Source organism: Felis catus, chromosome F2, assembly GCF_018350175.1.
Source record: "Felis catus isolate Fca126 chromosome F2, F.catus_Fca126_mat1.0, whole genome shotgun sequence".
NCBI lineage: Eukaryota > Metazoa > Chordata > Mammalia > Carnivora > Felidae > Felis > Felis catus.
In genome coordinates this window covers 19,433,980-19,458,321 of record NC_058385.1, presented here as the reverse complement: position 1 = coordinate 19,458,321, position 24,342 = coordinate 19,433,980, and the positions used below count along the sequence as shown (strand labels likewise).

The window sequence follows — 24,342 nt, the reverse complement described above, 5'->3', positions numbered from 1 at the left end:
GGGGGGGAGAATTCATTTATTACCAAATGTTTTCATCATTCTCTGAATCTACACATGACATGACACTAAATTGTATGTATTAATTGACACACTTCAAGTTTCAGAAATGTGATTTTCATACTAAATTTCTTAAAAGCCTAATCTAGTTGCTGCTTAGCATTATGTTTGCCACAAACTGGGATCCATGTAAAACTTCCATACTCACACAGATCAAAATACTCAAAATTGTGCCTGTAGTTGAAAAGCACTTGTCAGTTAATTATCTGCAAGCATAAATTGCATTTTGCTACTCTCTGCTAAACTTGCCTCTTCTACATCAAGTTCAAAGGAAGGACTTAAGGCAAGTATTTGCTAAAGGAGGCCCAGTAGCATTTAAGGCAGTTCCAGATCAATTCCTACCACACTCTTCCAACTTTAGCTGCTTTTCCCTAGCATTTAAGGCAGTTCCAGATCAATTCCTACCACACTCTTCCAACTTTAGCTGCTTTTCCCCAGCATGTATTTATATGCTCAGAATTGTGTTTCACTCAAAATATCTATTCTTCCTGGTGTTTCTGACTTCACTGACTTCTTCTGCATGGAAACTCTCCTATCATCTACATCTCTTTAATCTTGCCCTTTCTTTCAAGCACAGCTCAAATATCAGCCCTTTTATGTTATCTTCTGGTCACCTTGGCAAGTAATTCTGAGCACCCATTACACTTTCTACCTGTCTGCGGCACTTTCTTTATTATGCCCTGAAGAATGGTGTGAGTATTTGGCCATATCTCGCTTACTGGAGTGGGAACCTCTTGAAGATATAGACTGTGTCTATTCAAGTCTTCTGTTCATTTTTTAATCAGGTTGTTTTTTTGATATGAGGTTGTATGATGCATTCATTTTAGCATGACCCACCCACACTGCCCTGAAATGTGCGCAGTCAAGAAGTGTTTGTTGGGGGTGCCTGGGTGGCTCAGTTGGTTAAGCAGCTGACTCTTGATTTCGGTTCAGGTCATGATCTCACAGTCATGATCTCACAGCCCTGAGATCGAGCGCCATGTCAGACTTTGTGCTGACAGTGAAGAGTTTCCTTGGGATTCTCTCTGTCGCTCTCTCTCTACACTTCCCCCCCACAACTCACATGTGCACTTTCTTTCTCTCAAAATAAATAAATAATATTTAAAGAAAAAAGACATTGTTGGAACAATTAATTCCAATCCACTTCCTTACTTATTTTGGTTTTTATGAATAGAAAATTAAATAAAACAGGATAGAAATTATTCTGTTCTAATTGCTGCTTTTCAGCCTTTATGACAACCACTTCCTCATCTTTTTCTAGCATGTCTAAGATTCATTACTTAAATACTGGACACATGTTTCTTAAGTTGCTCTCTTTCTAGCAACCAGTTCTGGGTTCTCCATTCCATTTGAGCTTGGTTTCATTCAGTATTTTTTTTAATGGTTATTTATTTATGTATTTACAGAGAGAGAGCGAGCATGAGCAGGGGAGGTGCAGAGAGAGAGAGAGAGAGAGAGAGAGAGAGAGAGAGAGAGAGAGAAGGAGAGAGAGAATCCTAAGCAGGCTCCGTGCTGTCAGCACAGAGCCTGACTTGGGACTCCATCCCATGAACTGTGAGATCTTCACCTGAGCCAAAATCAGAGTCAGCTGCCTAATCGACTGAGCCACACAGGTTCCCCTGGATTCACTTAGTCTTACTTGTACTGATCCTCTTTGCTTATAGTCTCTTCTTTCTTACTTAGTGCCCATTAAGTGGAGGCCATATACATCACATTTCACATTCAAAAGTGGTTTCTTGCTATTAGTGTGCTTGTTCCTCTCTGAAGGCATTCGGAAATTTTCCCTGTACTCTGGCGCTTACAAGTTAGGCAGTAACCCAATTAGACTTCTGCTTATGTCTTTTGTGGTGATGTACAACACACAGTAGTTAATAAATGCTCAGGTATTTGTGGTTGGAAAAAATTGGATAGATGACTTATGGTCAGTTCTATGCATTAGTTTCACCATTTTCTATCTTAGGTACCAAAACCTTTATTTTTCTTTTTTCTCTTTCTTCTGTATATACTACGCATTGCCTCTAACCCCATCAAATTGGATTATCTTTACAGTCTCAAATATACCCTGTGTCTAGAGTATACACCCTTCATATACCAATTTTGTGCTCACCGCAAACAATCAAATACTGTAGCAATATACAGTCAATATCATATAATTGTTAAAACTGTAGACACCCAAATAGATGAGCCTGGGTTTGAATCCTAACTTTGTCTCTTATTTCCTCACCTTGTTTTCTCTCTTTGGGTAATTTACTTAGGAATTCTAATTTTCTTTCCTCCTCAGCAACTGAGCATAATAATAAGATCCACCTTGGGACACCCCGGTGGCTCAGTTGGTTAAGTGTCTGACTTTGGCTCAGGTCATGATCTCATGGTCGTGAGTTCAAGCCCCACGCCAGGCTATGTGCTGATAGCTCAGATCCTGGAGTCTGCTTCGGATTCTGTGTCTCTGTCTCTCTCTGCTCCTCCCCAGCTCACGCTTTGCCTCTATCTCTCTCTCAAAAATAAAAAAATCAATATTAAAAAATTAAAAAAGATAATAAAATCCACCTCTTAGGACACTTTCAAGAGACAAATGCAACGCTGTATGTAGACTGCTCGTATTTTGTCTTGCACATATTAAGGGCCAGATAAATGGTAGTCGTTATTAGTTTAGTGATGGTCATTCTAGAGGACTTTCTGTTCTGTTATGTGGCATGGTCTAAGGATCTCCAAGATAAACTAACTCACAAATACCTCCTCTAGGATGATGAAAATGCCCACAAGGACAGGGCAGAAAAATGGACAAAACAGAGAATGATTAATGTTCTTCCCTTTGGCTTCTTGACCATTTTGCATGTTCTGTAGGTACCTGGAATGATAAGAACTTATTTATCGATTCATCAAAGTCAGAAAAAGGAGAAAACTAGAAACCAGAAACAAATTAGTGATTAGCTTTACACATTTGCTTCTTAATTTTATGATCATTATAGAAATTTGTGTACTAAATGTCTAAAGTTAGAATTGCCTTTCGGAGGCTGTGTTTCAAGGGAAGACAGGATGCATGTATCCCTGGTTTTGCTATGTAAGTTTCTAGAAACATTAAGCCATTTACTTTAGCATCAAAACGTTCTTGCTTAAAGTTTGTAAAAATTGAATTACTTAGAGATCATTCTTAAACTTTCTCAGCTTTTTAAAATCGGTGGGGTGACATTTATTGCATTTGTTTTGAAAGGCAATTGCTTTTCTCATGTGTCCTTGCAATTCCTCAGAGGTGGTTTCAGAATGGCGGCTCACTGTATAGACGATTTCATTCTTCACTCCAAAAGCTATTGATTATTACCGCTTGTATTTTCCGTGTGAACTTATGCTCTCCTGATAGGAGCCAGCCAAGCATTTATAAAAATCAAATAGATACCATAACTACTACATTGATTTAGAAATACAAGGAATTGGTTTTGATTCAGTGTCTGACTGTAATCTTTAGGGACAGCATGCCTTCACCTTGGATTTTTGGCTGCCTTTGATTCAAATGTTGACAGTAAATAACCTTGTCTGATTCAGTTCAAGTTCTCTTGACACTGGTTTTTCTGGCTTGTTTGCCTCTGTCTCAAATTGAGCCTAAGCATTATTCACAAATCTGGTATGATTCATTGCTTAGGTTATAGAAAAGGCATTCACATTCCACTCTAAGGCTGTCACCATGAAGCCCACAGAGGAAAAAAAAATAAAAGGTTTCCAGTAATTGGGTGGAGCAAGGTGTGGGTCTGAGACCTTCCTTAACCATTCTAAAAGAAGTCATTTTAGTGAAATGAACTCATGTTGTGGGGTGGGAGAGTTGGTGCCTTATTTTTAATTTTAAGGGGATTTACACCACATTCTTCCTTCTTAACAAAACAGTGGCAGCAATAAGGGCATTACCTGCCAACATGAGCTGATGTAAAACAGACTTGAAGAACTCCCTCCATTGTCTACGCTAAAACACCCACTCATTATACACCCTCCAGTTGTGATGAAGGATCTGATTTTGCTGTAAATGTCAGCCAAAGCCTGGTTTGTTTTTTCCCCCCGTCAGGATTTCAAAGGTTACTCAAAACAATGTTGCACAGAAATTATAAAGAGACGGAGGTTTTCCTGATGAGAATCTGATCTCTGTGACTTGCTTTTTATTATAATGTTCTTATACGCAGGCTTCTGTTGACTCACCCTTCAATAGTTAACCTCTGAAGTCAGCATTGGACGTCTGGCTTATATGTAAACTAACACCAATTTGTGGCCGGCAAAATATGATTTCAAAGGCCAGTTACTTTAAGAAAAACAAGCTATTTTTTAAGCTGAAAGAGAGCACCACAAACCATCATTGGGTGTGCAGCATTTTTCCTGTATTTAAAATATCAATGTACCATTTTATAGCTAATTAATCCTTCAAATAACAAAGAATCATAGCAGAGAATTGCTACTGTGTTTTGATCATACTGACTTACAGAAATATGATGATTTGGGGACAAAGACTTCTTTTTGTACACACAGTAAAATCACACCTTCTATTTACCCATTTAGCCATTATTTGTTGTTTTTGTTTGGTTTCTGCTCAAGCACATGTCAGCAACTTTGTTCGTGTCCATGCAGTAAAAATGACAAAGCGAATTGGTATTGGAATCTCCTTAACAAATTCTATGTAGAGATCCATGAACTTCCATGAATGGTGGTGGTTCTATCCTTTATGATGTTGGCTTGGGGGTAGAGGGTGATGCTAGAGGATGGAATATAGACGGTGGTCAGCCCTAATGCAATACTTTGGGAAGTCCCCAAATTTGAATGTTTCAGACATTGTTTCAGGCAATTTCATTGCCTCTGACAGTAGAATGAGATGGAGAGTAAAATAATTCCTGGGATCTGTTTTCCTAACTCATCCCAACAGGTTTTCTTGCACGCAATGCTTATTCCCTCCTCCTCTTTACTCCTTGTTATTCTACCTGGAAGATGGTTTCTTCAATCCTGCCTGGTTAATCTGTACCATTTTTCTTACACCAGTCAACAATCTAGCTTGCAGTTAAACACTAACCAGTTTGCATCACTTCTCATTAGTTCTGGCTACCTCTGAAATCCCAGAACACTGGTCACTGCCAGGGACATTAGCATTGAAGCTATTGTTCTGTTTGTCTCGTCTACCAGGTGGGAGAGTAAATTCCTTGAGTTCATGAAGTGAGACTGTTCAATGTATATTTCATATCTTTTTCTTCTCTATCTTCCACTGCCGACATGGTGAGTGTGTCATAGAAATAACAGTCAGGAGACCCTTAATGATTATCTTGTTGAACTCTGCAATTTTCCCAATAAGGGGTTGCCGAACACTCCCTGGAGACCCAGAATTTATGATCATAGAGGCGGTCCCTCTCATTATCTTACAGCATTAATTGTTGCAAAGTTTTCCCTATTTAGAGCGAAGCTCCCCTGCTGTTGTACTGAATGAAGCATCATTGCCAGTAATTTTTTAAAGTCCTATTTCCAGGGTAGAAACGCTGAAAGCAGACAATACATCTGCACCTCTGATGAATCCAGGTTTCCATTCATTCAGCTGGAGACACAACAAACCAAAATGTGCTCTCTGGGCTGAGATAAATATGAAATTAGATGCATTGCACAAGTGCTGTTCTGTTGGTAGTATTTGTTTGTTTCTTTATTCATTTATTTATTTGCTATTACTCTCCTGGAGAGTTCTCTTTAGCAAATGGGAATGAATAGCACAAGTAATATGTAAAGAAAGGAGTTTCCTACTTCAGATGAATTAAGAAAATGTGACCTACGAAGGCCTTCCAGGTACTGTAAAGAAGAAAAGGATTAAACAAGGAAAGAAATCCTAAGTTTCAAATCAGTTTCAAAAGTTCCAAGCAAATGTTTGGTTGAAAGGATGAGGTTTTGTGGATTTCATGAAAACAATAAAATTAAGGCCATGAACCAATTAGTCTCTCTCTGTTTTTAATCACTTGCAACACTGATACTGAATGACAAAATCATTAGGGCCTTTTGTGTCTCTATGGCTTATTTTTCACTCAATCTTAATTTGTTTTTGTAATATAGTTTGTATTTTTGCCAGCATAAAAAGGCCAGTGGCAGTATGGCAAACATTTTGCTTCTTAATAAAGCTCAAAGAAATGCTAAATGCAAATAATGCAGTGGTGGGGTTTTTTGTTTGTTTGTTTGTTATTTTGTTTTTTGTTTTTTTTGGTCTGTTCTCTTTAAACAGAGATGTAGTGAAATACAGTGAAATGCTGACATAATGAAGACAAGTTTTCTATGATGTGAATTTTTTATAGTGGCTGGTTTATTAGAAATTTCCAGATATACTTTCCAAATATAAATTCTTAAATCATGTTATCTCTTCATTAAGGCCAAAACCAAAAACAAAAACAAACCCTGCAAATATGCATCTGGTTATTCAATTACACATGTGCTTGCTATAGGAACTTTGCAAAATTGGAGTACATAGTGTCTATTGTGAGAAATTTTCCTTACACAAAATACTAGGGGAGAAAACCAAGAAACTAAATAACTAGAAGAACATATGGAAGTGCATGGAAAATACTGTGGAAAATCCCAGGACAAATGACTAATGCTCAGTTGGAAATAGTTAGATATCACAACAGGGGCATAGAGACTACTGCATTTTGTTTTAAAAATATTAGTTCATGATGAATAGTCTTGGAGCATTTTGAACCAGGGATGTAGCCTTACATTTCTTTAAGAAAAAATCATGCTTTTGTATCTTTTAGGTGAAAATGCTAGCGAGAGGCAAACAATAAGAAACTGAAAAACTGCAGACTTGAATGGGGGACAATCGCGGCGAGGCAAAAGCGTCGCTGTTAATTTGTTTCAGTGCCTCGTACTCGAAACTCCGTCTCACAGCTTCCTTCAAAGAAGTTTAAAATTGAAAATGTGAACAGTGCTTCCTGCCTGACCAGTGAGTGCTTGTAGCAAGCACCACTCCCATAATTGAACCTTTCTCACAGAAGTAATGTCTATTAGTTGACTTAACAAGGGGGTGCACGAGGTGGTCACGAGATGGATGTCAGTGACAATGATTCCTTGCTGATGCTTTCTATTAAATCTAGACGTGCTGCCACACATTGATCAACTGCACAAAACCTAATGATAAATAAGTCAACCAGGCTTCCAAATCGTCGTATCTGTATTGACGAACCCTGAGGTGAGCCTTCTGCACAAGGTTATGATGGAAATGGCAGTAGAATCTATAGCACTGAGACTCACGATGTCCACCAGCGTGTAGCACCATTCATTTTATTTGGTCCCTCCAGAAAGGCTCAACTTTTTTTTTTACCTTTTTGTCTTTTTTTTTTTTTGAGAGAGAGAGAGAGAGAGAGAGAGAGAGAGAGAGAGAGAGAGAGCGCATGCACACATGAGCAGGAGAGGGGCAGACAGAGAGAGGGACAAAGAGAATCCCAAGCAGGTTCCACACTGTCAGCACAGAACCTGATGCAGGACTCTATCTCACCACTGTGAGATCACGACCTGAGCCGAAATCAAGAGTCAGATGCTTAACCAACTGAGCCACTCAGGCACCCCTAAGCCACTCAGACACCCCTAAAGTGCTAAGGGAAGACAGTACATATGCATAAAACATATATTTCAGATGTACTGCTACTTAGAAAGTACATACTCGCTGTCTCTGAACAAAATTTTTTGGCAATAGAATCTGGCGAGAGGAAGAGCAGATAAAAGAGAGTGTACACGCAATATAAGAAAAAACGAGGAGCAAAGAAAAAGAAAACCTGTGGGGATACCTAAGCAATCTCTGCCAGTGTAAATCTGAAATTTAATACAACATAAGAAAAGATTTCTAAACTGATAGGGCCATGATGCAAATGCAAACAAATCAAACCAACCTGGAAATAAATTTCAATTTGATTTTAATTAGATATGGTGAAGAGGATAGGTAATAACATGACTGTCTTGTTTCATTAGAGGACTGTGCAAGTATAGTTTAATCCTTGATATTGAACGACAAATTAAATTCATTTGTAAAAAGTTATGAGTGTAATCTAGAGTAAAAAAGATACACACACACACACAGTTTTAAGCCCATGAGATGACAAAAGGAATAGAATAAATTGAGTAATCAAACTACCAATAAGAATATGAAATTCAGACACAGCAAATATAAAACCTGCAGAAAAATGGCAAGGAAGGGTCAAACAGGTCAATAAACATAATAAGTGGGATGAATTAAATCCTCAAATATAGAAAGGCACAAATTCTAAAAATCCAATTTAAAAAAATCAGTTGCATTTTTTATTACTAGATACACATAACAGACAAATTACCCCAAATGAATGGACAAAAATAAATTTATTAATACCTGCACTGGTAACCGTGATAACTACTTAAATATGTTTCTGAGTAAAAAAGCATTCTGTTGGACTGAGCATGAAAACTCAGGGTTAAAAGATGACATTTATCAAGAAGTTATGGCATTCATATGTGTTTATGCTTTAAATGATATGGAATTAAAATTTATAAAGCAAAAATCATTAGAGGTAAAAAGAAATTCCTCAGATCACAGTATGGTAGTTTATACTGTAAGTCGACTGGTGTCTGCACTACTGATATTCCAGATGGAATCATTTTTCTTTTGACTAAAGAGCACCCTTCAGCATTTCCTGCATAGCGTGTAGGTGGTAATGAATTTTCTGTTTTGATTTGTCTAAAAATATTTTTATTTCACCTTCATTTCTGAAGTACAGTTTTTTTGGTTATAAAATTTTCAGTTGCAAATTATTTTCCTTTAGCACTTTAAATATTCCATTGTCTTATTTTTTTATTTCTTTTTTCTTTTTTTTCTATTTTCAGCTGTTTATACTATTGTTGCCCCTCTGTGAATACTGTGCTATTTGTCTCAGGCTGCTTTCGAAATTTTTCTCTGTCTTCTCTTTTCACTTTTGTTTGTTTACCCCATCGTGATTTGGTATGCTATTTTTCCTCACTGAACAAAAAAATTCTTGGGGCGCCGGGTTGGCTCAGTTAAGCATCCGACTTCAGCTCAGATCATGATGTCATAGCTTGTGAGTTCGAGCCCCACGTTGTGCTCTGTGCCGACAGTGCAGAGCCTGGAGCCTGCTTCGGATTCTGTGTGTCCCTCGCTCTCTGCCCCTTCCCCACTCGTGCTCTGTGTCTCTCTCTCAAAAATAAACGTTAAAAAAATGTTTAAAAAGATTCTTATTGGAATACACTTTAGAATCTCAGACTTGATTTCCCCATTGGTGTGGAAATTCTTATTCTTATCACCAAGTATCTTTTGTAGTCCATTCTTGTTCTTTTAGAAACACACCACGCATGTTGTTAGACCCTCTATCATACCTCCTGTTGGTCTCTTACATGTGTTTCTCTTTAATTTTTTTCTTTTCCTCTATAAACTTTAGTCTGCATGATTTATTCCAATCTACTTTTTCAGCTTACGCATACTTTTTTCTTTCTAAATTGATTATTTTGGAATTTCATCTTTTCCAGTTTTATTGAGATATAACTGACATGGAACATGATACTATTAAAGCTGTACAACGTAATTATTTGAGACATGTGCATATTGTGAAATGATCATCCCACTCAGTTTAGTTAGCAGCCACCACCTCATAGTTACAATTGGTTCTTCTCGCAATGAGCACTTTTAAGATCTACTCTTTTAGAAACTTTCAAAAATAAAACACAGTATTGTCAACTATAGTCACCATGCTGTCCATTACATCCCAAGAATTTACGTTATAAGTGGCAGTTAGTACTTTTTGACCACCTTCACCCATTTCCCCCAGCCCCCACCACCTGCCTCTAGCAACCACCAAACTGTTCTCTGTTTCTGAGTTTGGCCTTTTTAGATTCCACATATAGGTGAGATTATACAGAATTTGTTTTTCTGTCTGACACACACACACACACACACACACATATATATATGTATTTATATATTTACTTATATATTTATATGTATATATAAATACATACATACACACACACACACACACACACACACACACACACACACACACATATATACACACATATACCCCACATTTTCTTTTTGTGTCCATCCATCGACAGGCACTTAGGTTGTTTCCATGTCTTGGCTACTGTAAATAATGCTGCAGTGAACATGGAGTTTCTGATATTTCTTTCAAGTAGTGGTTTCATTTCCTTTGATATGTACCCAGAGGTGGAATTGCTGAATCATACGGTAGTTCTATTTTTAATATTTTGAGGAACTTCTATACTGTTTTTCATAGTGTCTGCACCAATTTACATTCCCACCAATATTGCACATGGGTTCCTTTTTCTCCACATCTTCGCAAACTCCTGCTATCCTTCGTCTTTTTGAAGATAGTCTGAAAGTCTTGAGGTGATAACTCATTGTGGTTTTGATTTGTCGTTTTCCTGATGATTAGTGATGTTGAGTATCTTTTCAGCACGTGTTGGCCATTTGTCTTCTTTGCAAAAATGTCTATTTAGTGCCTCTGCCTATTAAAAAAATGTTTTTGCACTATGAGTTGTATGAGTTCTATATATATTTTGGATGCTAACCCCTTCTCAGATAAGTCATTTGAAAATATTGTCTTCCATCCTATAGATTGCTTTTGCGTTTTGTGGATGGTTTCCTCTGCTGTGAAGAAGTATTTTATTTTGAAGTAGTCCTACTTGTTAATTTTTGGTTTTGATGACTTTGCTTTTGGTGATAAATCCACAAAATTATTGCCAAGATCAATGTCAAGGAGCTTAACCCCCATGTTTTCTTCCAGGAGTTTTATGGTTTCTGATTTTATATTCAAGTCTTTAATCCATTTCTAGTTGATTTTCCCATATAGTATAAGATAGGAGTCTGGTTTTGTTCTTTTACATGTGACTGTCCAGTTTTCCCAACACCATTTTTTTAAGTTTATTTATTTATTTTGAGAGAATGAGTACAAGCAGGGGAGGGCCAGAGAGAGAGGGAGAGAAAGAAAATCCCAAGCAGGATCCATCCACACTGACAGCACAGAACCCTACGAGGGGCTCGAACTCACAAACTGTGAGTTCATGACTTGAGCCGAAACCAAGACTTGGACACTTAACCAACTAAGCCACCCAGGCTCCCCAACACCATTTGCGAAGGACACGATTCTTTCCACGTTGTACATTCTTGACTTCTTTGTCATAAATTAATTGACCACATTTGTATGGGTTTATTCCTGAGCTCTCTATTCTCTATGCCAATATGCTACTGTTTGGGTTTTTTTTTTGTTTGTTTGTTTTGTTTTTTGTTTTTAGTGTTTATTTATTTATTTTGAAAGACAGAAAGAGCACAAGAATGGGAGGGGCAGAAAGAGAAAAAGAGAGAGAATCTCAAGCAGGTTCCACGCTCAGCACAGAGCCCAATGCAGAGCTCAATCCCACAACCATAAGATCATGACCAGAACCAAAAGTCAAGAGTCAGAAGCTTAAGCAACTGAGCCACCTAGATGCCCCATATTGCTTTGATATAGCTTTATAGTATAATTTGAAATTAAAAAGAGTGATGCTTCTAGATTTCTTGTTCTTTCTCAAGATTGCTTTAGATATTTCAGGTCTTTTCTGGTTCCATACCAAATTTAAGATTGTTTAGTCTATTTCTGTGGAAAATGCCGTTGGAATTTTGATAGGGATTGCATCAAGTTTCTAGATTGCATTGGATAGTATGGACATTTTAACAATATTACTTCTAATACATGAACATGAAATGTCTTTCCTTTTGTTTGCTATTTGTGTTTCCTTCAATTTCTTTTATCAATATCTTACAGGTTTTAATGTACAGATATTTTATCTTCTTGCTTAAATTTATTCCTGAGTATTTTATTCATTTTGATGAAATTATAGATGGAATCATTTCTTAATTTCCCTTTCTTATAGTTGATTGTTGACTTATAGAAACACAGCTGATTTTTATTTATTGATTTTAGATCTTGTGACCTGACTGAATTCACTAAGTTCTAATAAGTTTTTTGGTACAGTCTTTAGGGTTTTCTACATATAATATCATGTCGTCTGCAAATAGTGACAATTTCCTTCTTCCTTTCTAATTTGGATGCCTTTATTTTTTCTGTCTAATTGCTCTGGCTAGCACTTCCAGTAGTATGTAAAAGTGGTTAAGAGTGAGCATCCTTGTTTTGTTTCTGATCTTAAAGGAAAAGCTTTTCACTGTTGACTGTGGATTTTTTGTATATGTTGTATATGTTGGCTGTGAATTTGTTGTATATGGCCTTTATTTTGTTAAGGTGTATCCCCTCTATAACCAGTTTGCAGAGTTATTATGAATGGATGTGGAATTTTGTCAATGGGTTTTCTGCATCTAATGAAAAGATCCTATGATTTCTATCCTTGGTTTCGTTACTGTGATGTATGACATTGATTGATTAGCAGATGTTGAAACATCCTTGCATCTCAGGGTAAACCCTACTTGATCCCGCTGTATGGTTGGTTCTTTTAATGTATTGTTGAAGTCAGTTTGCTAATATTCTGTTGAGGATTTTGCATCCATGTTCATTTGGGATACTTGCTTGTAACTTTCTTTTCTGATAGGACCTACTTGTGAGCGCACTGAAAAGCTTATGAAATGGACTGGAGTTCTCCATTTGGAGCTGGCAAAAGGCAGGAAAATTTTAAAAACGTATGTTGGTCAAATTTAAAACTTTTCTTTAAACCAAATAACAGCTGATAACTTTGCTTTTCACATCTAAAGTCCAGAATAATTGATTGGTTTTATTAGGTTCAGCCAGTGTTTCCATTTCGACTGAACTAGTGTTTTTAATTTAGGGTGTGATTTGGGGCACTTCAGAGCTCTTGGAGCCATCTAAATTACTAACTATTCATCTATTCCACGTGACTTTATGCCATAAAATTAACTCTATCTATCCATATATATTCAACTAGAATTTGCTTCTATTAGATATAACTTTAAAAATGACCAGGAAGTTTGTTTGGCTTTTGTATCTCCCGATGCTGGACAAGGCAAATTGAAAGAACGTGATTTATTTTTGAATAAGCCTGCTACTTGGATATGGAAATAGGCCATGTTAGTTTTTCATTTTTTTTCCTGACATTATTTTCTTTTTTATGACTATTAAGTCCTTCCTCTTTGCTTGGTTGTAAATACAGGAAGTAGGTCAGCTCTTCCTTCTCAAAAGAACTAAAGAATAGAAAAAGAAGCTGTCTTTAACTTGACAGTACAGTGCTTAATATGACCCTACTTACATGCCAACTCTTTAACAGAGTGTTTACTCTAAAAAGATATGGGAGGGGCACCTGGGTGGCTCAGTTGGTTCAGCCTCTGACTCTTGGTTTCGGCTCAGGTCATGATCTTGCGGTTTGGGGGTTTGAGCCCTGCATTGGGATTCTCTCCCTCCTTCCTTCCCTCCCTCCCCCCGCCTCTCTAAATAAGTAAATAAACGTTAAAACTTTTAAAAATACATGTGGGAAAACATAATCCTAATTCAAGCACAAAGATTTAAACAGCAAACTATAACAAGGCAAGATGTAGGATCATTTATTTTGTTCATAGCTCGAAAACAGTTCAGGAAGGCTGAATAAGTTGTAGTTTTGCATGGGTCGTGGAGCCTTGGTTCAAATTCAGGCTTTCTTTGTAATTATTTATGAGGGTTATTTTATCTTTCTGTGTCTCGATTGTCCTCATCCATAAAATGGGATTAATATTAGGAGGGACTATGTAGAGCCATTGTGCCTGACACAAAGCAAGTTCTCAGTAAAGATTAACTATTACTGTGGACTACAAGTCCTGCATCTTCCATATGGGAAAGCCCATCTAGAGGGATGAACAAACCTGGCAGAGCTAGGACTATGGTTCTTATTCTCTGATTTTCATCCACCCAAGATGGCTGTCAAAGTCTGTCAGGACAAATCCTTTCCACTGAGGAAAATAAATTCTGCTTTTACTAGGGGAGAAGAATTGTCTGATCTATAAGTTAACATGGAACATGTCTAATTTTTGAGGTATCTGGAAATCTACCATAAACAAATACTTGAAAATGAAAGATTTTTTGGCACATGCATACTTCTGTTTGACAATTAAAAAAAATCAAAGTGAAAATCTCCTTATGTTGATCATATAACATTACACATAAGAGCATAAAGTATGCATTACAAAAAAAAAAAAAAGAAGAAAAGAAACCTTTGTGTCTCCTGAAACTACTCAATATACTATGCTATTTCTGTCAACAGAGTATCAGGTTCTAGATAAACAATTCCACCCAGACTTTTGGGTCAATGCTATTTAATATCATTTTAATTTTTTCACTATAAGCAATGCATTATGAAATATGGTTTAGAGTTTAAACTGAGATAAGCCTTTTAATGATCAGGAGACAAATATTATAATAGCTTTTTTTTAATTTGGAATATACAGAGAGTTCTTCAAGTTCAGCAAGCATGTGTAGACCATTTTTTCTATATACACCATGATTTCTTTACAAGACCAGAGCGTGCTACGTGAATAGACCTTTCCATAGGGCCTCAATTTTAATTTTCCAGAGTTTGGAGAAGCAGTATCCATCAAGTTCCCTCAACTGTTGAGAATAATGCTGTTTTTGTCACACACAAGGTCTGTTTTGAACTCAAACATACACACCAACTGTAGACCATAGACTTGCAGACCTGTCAGCACAATGCCCCATTACAGATTGTCCCTTTAGCAAGATGACTTCATTTTAGCAGCCTGTTCTGGTTTCTACATCCTTCCAGGTTTCACAGTTCAGTGCAGTCAAACAAGGTGATGGCATTTTTAAGGCTCTAGATTTTATTGGTCTATGAATAAAGGTAGGTGGCCAGGTACCATTTCAGGGTTTCAGCTGGCAACCTGGTACTAAATTTGAGTACACTGAGACTAAGACGGTTGCAATTTTTTTAATACTGGAAACATAAACACTGGCATTTATGGAAATGGTTGCTCTAACAGGAAGTGATTTCATATATCATTAGCTGAAATAAGATTATGGGAATGTCTAACTTTAATCTGAAGTATCATTAAAACTTGGGACATACTATTTCTCAAGAAGAATTTATTAGAATCCAAGCAACCCCTATTTGCATTTTGAGCCTTCTACTTATTGGATGCTAATAAAAACCCTACACCATGGTACTTGCACATTTTTAATTTCCTATTAAGACATAATCATGTCTGAAACAGGCACATTTATGGCCCATAAACAGCCATGCCTGTTCTCTAAGTTGTATATATTCTTTACCCAGGAATAAATTTTGCTCAAAAATGGACTGTGCATGTACTGGAAAGAAGAGAGTCAGATAAAGACTATAGTAGGTAGAGAAAAGCTAATGAAGAGACACCTGGCCTCATAAGACTTTAAACGAATTCTTGGCTTTAATAGGAGTGAATGAACAAAGAAAAAAACGTCCAGTTATACAATAAATAAGTCATGGCATTGTAAAATATAGCACAGGGAATATAGTCAACAATATTATGATAACTTTATATGGTGACAGATGGTAACTAGACTTCTCATGGGAATAATTTTGTAATGTATAAAAATACCAAATAAGTATGATGTACACCTGTAAATAATAGGAAATTTTATGTCAATTGTGCTTCAATAAAAAAATCGTTTAGGTTTTTCAATCTTTCATTTCCTCCCTTAGAATAGAAGCACTAGTAACATGTACTCACAGGCTGGTGACTATGAAATGAGACAATGCACGTTAACAAAAAAAAAAAACAACTAAGATTTGTCTGTTCTTTCTCTAGACAAATACTCTGCCACATCCTGTTTGAATGTGCTGTGTTTTGCAAAACAATATATAAATAAAAGGAAGCATCACTTGTGTAATGTGTGCATGTAGTATAGACATAACTTGAAAAGTATGTGGCTAACTGTAGCTAAATATGGAACACTTCACCAATTTGGGCATCATCATTGTACAGGGGCCCTACTCATCTTCTCTGTGTCTTTCCAATTTTAGTGTATGTGGTGCAGAAATGAGCTTGACTAACAGTAACTAAAAACCAAAGAAATGAATGTACAAAACTTGCTTCTGTGTTTATTGTTCTTGGCTCACCTCAGTGATTTTAGAATTCTCATGTTCACTTTGATAATTAAACTCTCTTGTCTGCTACTTTGTATAATTCTCTCCTTTGTGAACTGAGTTCAGTGAAACACATTCTATATGGGAATGCACTCTCAAAAGCAGAACTGGCCCTTAGGTGTCTAGGGAAGGTCATTCATTCTTGTATCCAATTTTGTCCTATAAGGGGTATGCAGCTGTCCAAGTTTTGCTTTTGTTTCACAGATCATTTAGAACAATTTGAAACCAACAAAACATCAAAGTTTTAAAAGCAGACTATTTTCAATGTAAAAATTAAAGTACTTGAGGTGAAACACAAGCTCACTCTCCATGAGTGAGCAAGAAAGAAATTTTGGAGACTTCACAACTTTGCTTTGATAATTGAAAAATGCAACACAGTTAGAGTCCAAGTAAATTTTTTTTTAGACATTTTAGGGCATAGGCCCAATAGATAGGAGACCCCAGGGTTGCAAATATTCTTAAAATGGTTAGCATCTATTTAAAGTAGGGTTAATTCAAAAGACATGTATCTGCACAATAAGTATTGATGTCCTCTGGGATTCTGATTATGCTTTTTATTCTAAACCTACTTGGAGGCTCACAGGATCTGAATCCTGGTTTTGAAATAATTCATAAATTTATAATCTCAATTTTTCACTCCAGTCCAATATCTCTTCTGTACTTTGTGTCTAATACCCTACTCTATCAATTCCAGTGTTTTCAAGGAAGAAGTGTTCAGGATTTCAGTTACCAGGAAGAATCTGAAATCTTGCCATTTACATCTTTTCCTGGGTGGCAAAAGAGAAGTTTGAGAAGAAACAATTCGTTTTTAAAGTTTAAATCTAAATGAAGGCTAGCTTTCTCTTTTTCGCTTCAGTAGAAAAGTACAAAATAGAGCACGGAGACTGCTTGGGATTCTCTCTGTCTCTGTGTCTCTCAAAAATAAAGAAATAAACACTAAAAAGAAGAAAAGCACAAAATAGAGTATAACCCAATATTTTGTTATATTTTCACTCTCATTGGAAACACAATAATCCTAATTTCAAATAATAAATAAATCCTAGCATAATTACACTATAATATAACACAAAATTTATAGAACCATAGAATCAAACTAATTTGGAGGAAGTTGTTTTAGATTCTTATTTTTCTGAGTAATACCTATAGGTGAATAGTGACTACTTACGTTAGTAAAATAAATATTCAACTCATTCAGCTAACATACTGTGTGAACCAATGGGGAGAACTTTGTTGAATGAATAATCCAAATGCATCATGTGAAATGATAGGAACACAGAAAGGAATAGATAGTACAATTTAAGAAAGAGCTAGGTTAGAGAGTCAGACATCACTGTTCTGATTTTGCTCCTAAATTTGATCTTTTCTTTAATCCGGCCTTCTTTTCTCTATCTGCTCCCTGGAGACAGAAGACTAGTGTTAGCATGTGGAGCCCCAGAAGAGGACAGAGCACTCTACAGGAACAGCTGGCTCTCAGCGTGTCTGAGTGACATGAGTGAAAAGAAAATACGCAGTACGTTAAACCGCTGGGATGTGGTGAGGGCTAGATACTTCATACTTCTTATCTTGGCTAATACAATGATCTCAAAGGGTTGGGGTTAAGAGTAAATAAAGATAATATTTAATGCACCAGCATAGGCGCTCATGTAGTGTAAATACTATCTCCAAAAATTCCCTTTACTTTCTTTTTTGATTCTTTGTGATATTACCTGTAAATCTGAAGCATGTCGGACAATTTTTATTTATAATAATAAATAGCGTTACTTACTTTGTGCCATTCATGGTACCAAGCACGAATGGAGGTGTTTACTTCTCTACCATCATGAAGGATCATTGTCATCGTCTTCTTTTTACTGATGGAGAAACGGGGCATGATCTATAAGAAACAGTACATGACACAATTATTAATATAAAGACCATTGAAGGCGACCAGGAATATGACTACAGTTTATTAAAACAATATAAATTACTCTAATTCATTACAGAAACATTTCTCTGAAATGAGTCAACTAAATTTGGCCTTTTTACCTAAAAGCTACAGTAAATCAGTTTCTCATATGCAATTATAATGAGAAAGCAGATCATTTCTTTAATGACCAAACTTGGGGAAAAACACAAAATACCATGCCAACAAATGCAAATTAAAAAAACCCAGAAGTGTATTAAGTGAGATACTATACGTTAAACTATTAGATTATACTTAAGCTTCTGGGGAAAGTTTTTATTGGGAAGTGTATGATAAAATCAGCAAAATATACTTTAGGAGATATCTTAGCTTCTCCTCACTAATAGAGTTGTAAATTTTAATTGTTTCTTTTGAAAAGTATCTTAGAATAATGAAGTACTATCATAAGGAATGATACTGCTTGTTAGAGAAGAAACTCCCCTTTATTAGCTCATTTATCAAATGTCAAGAATAACAGATCCAACTTTATTAATTTTATTGAAAAAATATGAAAAACAATAAGTTTACAGTAAAAGGCTTCACTCTAGTATTCTCAAACATAAACACAATTAGAAAAGAACCTATAACAGGTTTTCAGATGAATTTTATTTGCTTAAAGATACACACTATGCTAATTATGTTACTGTTATTCTTAGGGGGTGGTTAAAAAGGCGTTTCTTTCTTCCCTTGCTATTATTTAAAGAAAAAGTAAAGAGGTAGAAAAGAGGCCATAGAAAGGCAGGAGATACAGTTTTTTCTAAATATCTGTCTTTTATAAGTTCTAGATCAATACATTTATTCTGTCAAACATTTTTTTTTTAATTTTTTTTTTTCAACGTTTATTTATTTTTGGGACAGAGAGAGACAGAGTATGAACAGGGGAGGGGCAGAGAGAGAGGGAGACACAGAATCGGAAACAGGCTCCAGGCTCTGAGCCATCAGCCCAGAGCCTGACGCGGGGCTCGAACTCACGGACCGCGAGATCGTGACCTGGCTGAAGTCGGACGCTTAACCGACTGCGCCACCCAGGCGCCCCTCTGTCAAACATTTTAAAAAGAGTAAGTTTTTGGGGGCGCCTGGGTGGCTCAGTCGGTTAAGCGTCTGACTTTGGCTCAGGTCATGATCTCACGGTCCGTGAGTTCGAGCCCCGCATCCGGCTCTGTGCTGACAGCTCAGAGCCTGGAGCCTGTTTCGGATTCTGTGTCTCCCTCTCTCTCTGACCATCCCCTGTTCATGCTCTGTCTCTCTCTGTCTCAAAAATAAACAAACATTAAAAAAAAATTTTTTAAAGTAAGTTTTTGCTTTTATAAATATGAAATATATCAGTTGTAAATATTGAATAACTGACAATTACAAAACATGCGTGTTAGAGTAATTAATTCACCCACCCATCCATTCATTCATTAAAAAACAGTGTTATTAAATACCACTACTAGGTACTAGATATTGTTCTAGGCACTGAGATAAGGAGTCAGGGAGGTGCTGAGAAAGAGATTATCTACTAGTATTCAGTCACTAACAGTATAATTGTAGCTTGATTATCTGGCTACATATCAAATGTATTTAATGTAATATTTTTAAAGGAAAGAAAGTTACTATCCATTTTCTTCAATGTCAATTCCTTGTTTGCATACTTTATGAAGGTGCTATGTGCTCTCAAACACTCTTTGCCAGACTAGAGAAATTGTATATTGGGAAGTATTGAATATCATGCCTAAAAAAATACAAGTCTGAGTTTTTACTGTACTGAAAATCCGATATTTAGTTGATTTTAAAAATAAAATAGTAGGGCCCCTGGTGGCTTAGCTGCTTAAGCATCTGACTTCAGCTCAGGTCATGATCTCACTTTGGGAGCTCCAGCCCCACACCGGGCTCTCTGCTGTCAGTATGGAGCCTACTCGCGATCCTCTGTCTCCCCTCTCTCTCTGCCCCTCCCTTGCTCATGCTCTCTCTCTTAAAAATAAATGGACATAAATAAATAAATAAACAAACGAATAAATAAAAGAGCAATGACAACAATAATAACAAACCTGAGGTGTGTCTGAACTAAAACCAAACTACATGTACGTATGTATTTAAGACATTAAGGGGAACGCTCCACATTGTGAGTCATCAGGGAAATGAAAATTGAAACACCAGTGAGATATCACTCACTGAACACCTATTAGAGTGGCCAAATCTGGGACACTGACAACAGTGCATGCTGTGAGTAGAGGAACAGGAACTCTCATTTGTTGCTTGTGGAAATGCAAAAATGGTGCAGCCACTTAGGAAGACACTTTGACAGTTTCTTACAAAACTAAACACGCTCTTATCATATGATCCAGCAATTGCACTCTTGATATTTACCCAGACAAGATGAAAACTTAACGGCCACACAAAAACCTGCACGTGGTGTTCATATAACTTTATTGATAATTGCCGGGAGTTGGAAGCAACCGCATGTCTTTCAGTAAGTGGATTGATAAATATCCAGAAAATGGAATGTTTTACAGCGCTAAAAGCTAAAAGGAAATGAGCTATAAACACATGAAAGGACATAAAGAGCCCTAAAACATATTACTAAGTGACAGAAGCTACTCTGAAAAGGCTACATACTGCATGGTTCCAACTATATAACATTCTGGAAAATGGACACATATATGGACACAATAAAAAGACTGGTCCCAGGAGTGGGACTGGGGGGAAGGATGAATAGGCAGAGCACAGATTTGTAGGGCAGTGAAGATACTCTCTATGATATCAAAACAATGTAAGAATGTCATTATACATTTGTCCAAACACAAAATTTACAGTACCAAGAGTGAAACCTAAAGTAAATTATGGACTTTTGTTAATTATGACGTGTCAATGTCGGTTCCTCCGTGGTAAGACATGTATCATTCCGGGGAATAGTACTGACCATAGGGGAGGCTGTGCACGTAACTATGCATGTGTGGGGCGGGAGGGTACAGGAAGTCTCTATACCGTCCTCTTTATTTTGTTGTGAACTAAAATTGCTCTTTAAAAATTTTTTTAATGTTTACTTATTTTTGACAGAGAGAGAGAGAGAGACAGAGCATGAGCTGGGGAGGGGCAGAGAGAGGGAGACACAGAATCCCAAGCAGACTCCAGGCTCTGAGCTGTCAACACAGAGCCCAACGCAGGGCTCGAACTCACAGACCGCGAGATCATGACCTGAGCCAAAGTTGGACGCTCAACCTACTGAGCCACCCAGGCGCCCCTAAGATTGCTCTTTAAAAAAAAAAAAGTAATCTTGAAAAGAAAATAAAAAGAAAAAAAAGGGAAAAAAAGATTAAGAAGGAATAAAACTAGAAGATTCTTTGATTCAAACCAGAAATGAAACGTATTTTATTCAATGAATATTTTCTATTTGTAACAAAGTAAGAGGCACATTTTAGGGATTACCAAGTCATACAGATATATTCCTGGCAACAGACGGAGGGGTGTGGGGACTAAATTTAAAAATTTTAAAATAATGTGAAAGAGAAAACAGAAATTCTTCACAAGACTAGATAGAGTCTTAACACACATAATTTTGTTGGGGGGGGGGCATCAGTTGGCATGCATGGAAGTCACATTTTTTAAAAAATATATTGATGACTAACCTGAGAAACATCTTAGAGCAAGAAAGGTGTTTTACTGTTTTATATCCGTTGAGCCCAGCAAAATAGCAGCTGTAATAGGCCGATACTCAGTAACGAGCAAATGAAACAGTGAATCAATGTGAAAGAATTATTAATAATAGGACTATTTCCACACTAATGGAGCTTCCAGAAATTTGCATGGGAAGATAGTATTCTTTTTAGTATATATATATAAAAAAACTATATTTCCTTCTCAAATTAAGGAAAAACACAATTCTATTCCTTATTGATATCTGTTAAAACTATGGTCTTTTCAAGTATTTATTTATATGGGATCCCCTTCCAGATGTGCTGTGCGGTGTCACATGGGAAACATTTATCTTCACGTACTTCTAAATCTCTCTTATATGATTCATACTGAATTTCAGCCCAACCACCTTTAAAAAAAAATAAAAACAAACATTCCCTAAGGTGCTCGAGCTCGTGAGTTCCAATACACCATATAAACTGCAATAAACCATATGCTGCAGGAGTCTAGAATAAATAGCCCTTTTAAAAAACTGAGCTGCCAACAAAATTGAGATTCCATTTTTAAATGATATTCTGCAAAGTAAACATTTTTCAAGCTTGATCTTTGTGTAATTTTTCACTGGCATTTTTCAAGCTAGAAACAACCTGCACATGTTCTTTTCGTAAAGAAGGGTTTAATACTCCACTGTGTCACCAAGTCCCAGTGAGCTAATTTGTTCTAAAGACAACATTACTACATCAATACAACGCAGCTTAACCTTCAACTAACCTTATTCTGTTTGCTTTCCACATCCCAACTGAGGCTCTCAGCCAAAACGTCCCCTCAATTCTGGGTTCATTTCTCTCTAGGTAGAAAGTATGTGCATATAAACTATGCTGCTTTTGTATATCAGAGAAAAGGCAACATTCACACAATCCAAAAATCACACACACACACACACGCACACACACGCACGTGCACACACATGCATGCACACACACTCCTTGCTCCCTCTCTTATAAAACATGGAATCACTTCAGGGAGGCAGAAGGTTTAATACAAAACTCCATCTTCAAGCAAAGTCCCCAAAGAGAAATCGTGAAAACCCAGAACAAACCCAAATCCCACAGCTTAGTGTTTGGGCTCAAGTCTGTTTATTTCTTCTTTTTTAAGGTCTCTTGCTCTCACATCCTTTTTCCCATGAGCAGATGATGACAGTTGGTGAAACCAGTTCTTATCTTAATCTCCCCCATTATTTCTCCCTTAGCTCTCCTCTTCCAGACCCAAAATAAAATAGGTACGCTTTTAGTGTTTCTTCATTTGTTGAATTCTGAAATTTAACTGATTTGTTTGCATTCGAACTTGCTAGCCCTAGATTCTCCTCTGTGTCGAGGTGATGCTATTTTCCAATTTTCCCTTCAAAAATCAGGAAACATTAGTATGTTGAAACAGTTTCGAAGAAACTTTATTCAGACTTTATGCCAGTTAGACCAGTTGAAACGTTCTCAGGGTTTTTTCGTTTGTTTTTTGTTTTTACAAAAAATAAAAATTCGAATTAGAAACTGTGGGGTGGGAAAGAGAATGATCTATATTTTATTTTCAAGGATCAGTTTAATTAGGTAGGTGGTTTGCTGACTCTAGGTCAGATCTCACTCTCCCAGATAGTCACATATGTCCAAAGACACTCAGCAGAAAGAAAGGGGCGAGGGGGGAAAAAAGTATGAGCCAAATGAGCATGGTAACTGACGAATCGCAAAGAATATTTGTTATCCTCAGGATTATGGACTGCCTTACAAAATTGATCTCAAACTTGGAAAGTAACTTATGGGCAGTAGCAACCTTTTTATGAGGAAAAAGCTCGAGATTTTTCATGTAAGAAGCCACTGTTTTGTCACTACCATTTTAGTTCAAAAATGTCTCCAAGGCAGAGCATTCTTAAAACTTAGCGTGTTATAAAGTCCCCCGCTGATGTTTGCAAACAGAGAGGCAATTGTAAAATGTGCTAACTACAGTTTTATCTGATTAGAATGGTCGATAGATAAACTAGAAAATCCGATTTCTAAAGCCTTTCACGTTACAAATAAGATTCAGGTTGGGTTCTGGACAATTCACACCACTTGCATTTTATAGAAATCTAATTCCTGGAGAACTGACAGTGCAGATATTATCCATGCCAAAGTATTTTTGGAGAAAGAAGAGGAGACCTCTGATGTTCCCAGTTGAATTGTGTCTTCCTAAAATTCACGTGGAGGTCCTAACCACCAGTTAGGACCTCAGAATGTGACCTTATTTGGAATGAGGATCACTATGGAGGTAATTAATTAAAATGAGATCACTGAAATGGGCCCTAATCCAATATAATTGGTGTCCTTAAAAAAATAGGAAATTTGGGCACAGACAAGTACACAGGGAGAACGCCATGACAAAGCTGAAAGCAGAGATCTACAAGCCAAGGAATGCCAGAGATTGGCAGCAAACCTCCAGAAGCTCGGGGAGGAGTACGGAACGGACTGTTGCTCATCGCCCTCAAAAGGAACCAGTCAGGCTGACATCTTGATCTCGGACTTCTAGCTGCCAGAACTGTGAAACAACACAACTCTGTTGTTGCAGTCGTGTTTCTCTGTTATGGCAGCACTGGCAAT

The 24,342-nt window shown here is 36.9% G+C and overlaps 1 long non-coding RNA gene and 1 other non-coding gene across 2 annotated transcripts in view; both read right to left on the bottom strand.

Annotated features, from left to right (window-relative positions):
* Positions 1–18,036, bottom strand: part of LOC123383127 — an 87,812-nt gene extending 69,776 nt beyond the window's left edge. Inside the window, exon 1 of the long non-coding RNA XR_006592526.1 lies at positions 17,927–18,036. This is a non-coding gene — a long non-coding RNA (uncharacterized LOC123383127). The remainder of the gene's footprint in view (positions 1–17,926) is intronic.
* Positions 15,956–16,059, bottom strand: LOC111558645. The gene has a single exon (XR_002739725.1). It is a non-coding gene; the product is annotated as a U6 spliceosomal RNA (small nuclear RNA).
* Positions 18,037–24,342: the final 6,306 nt, after the last annotated feature.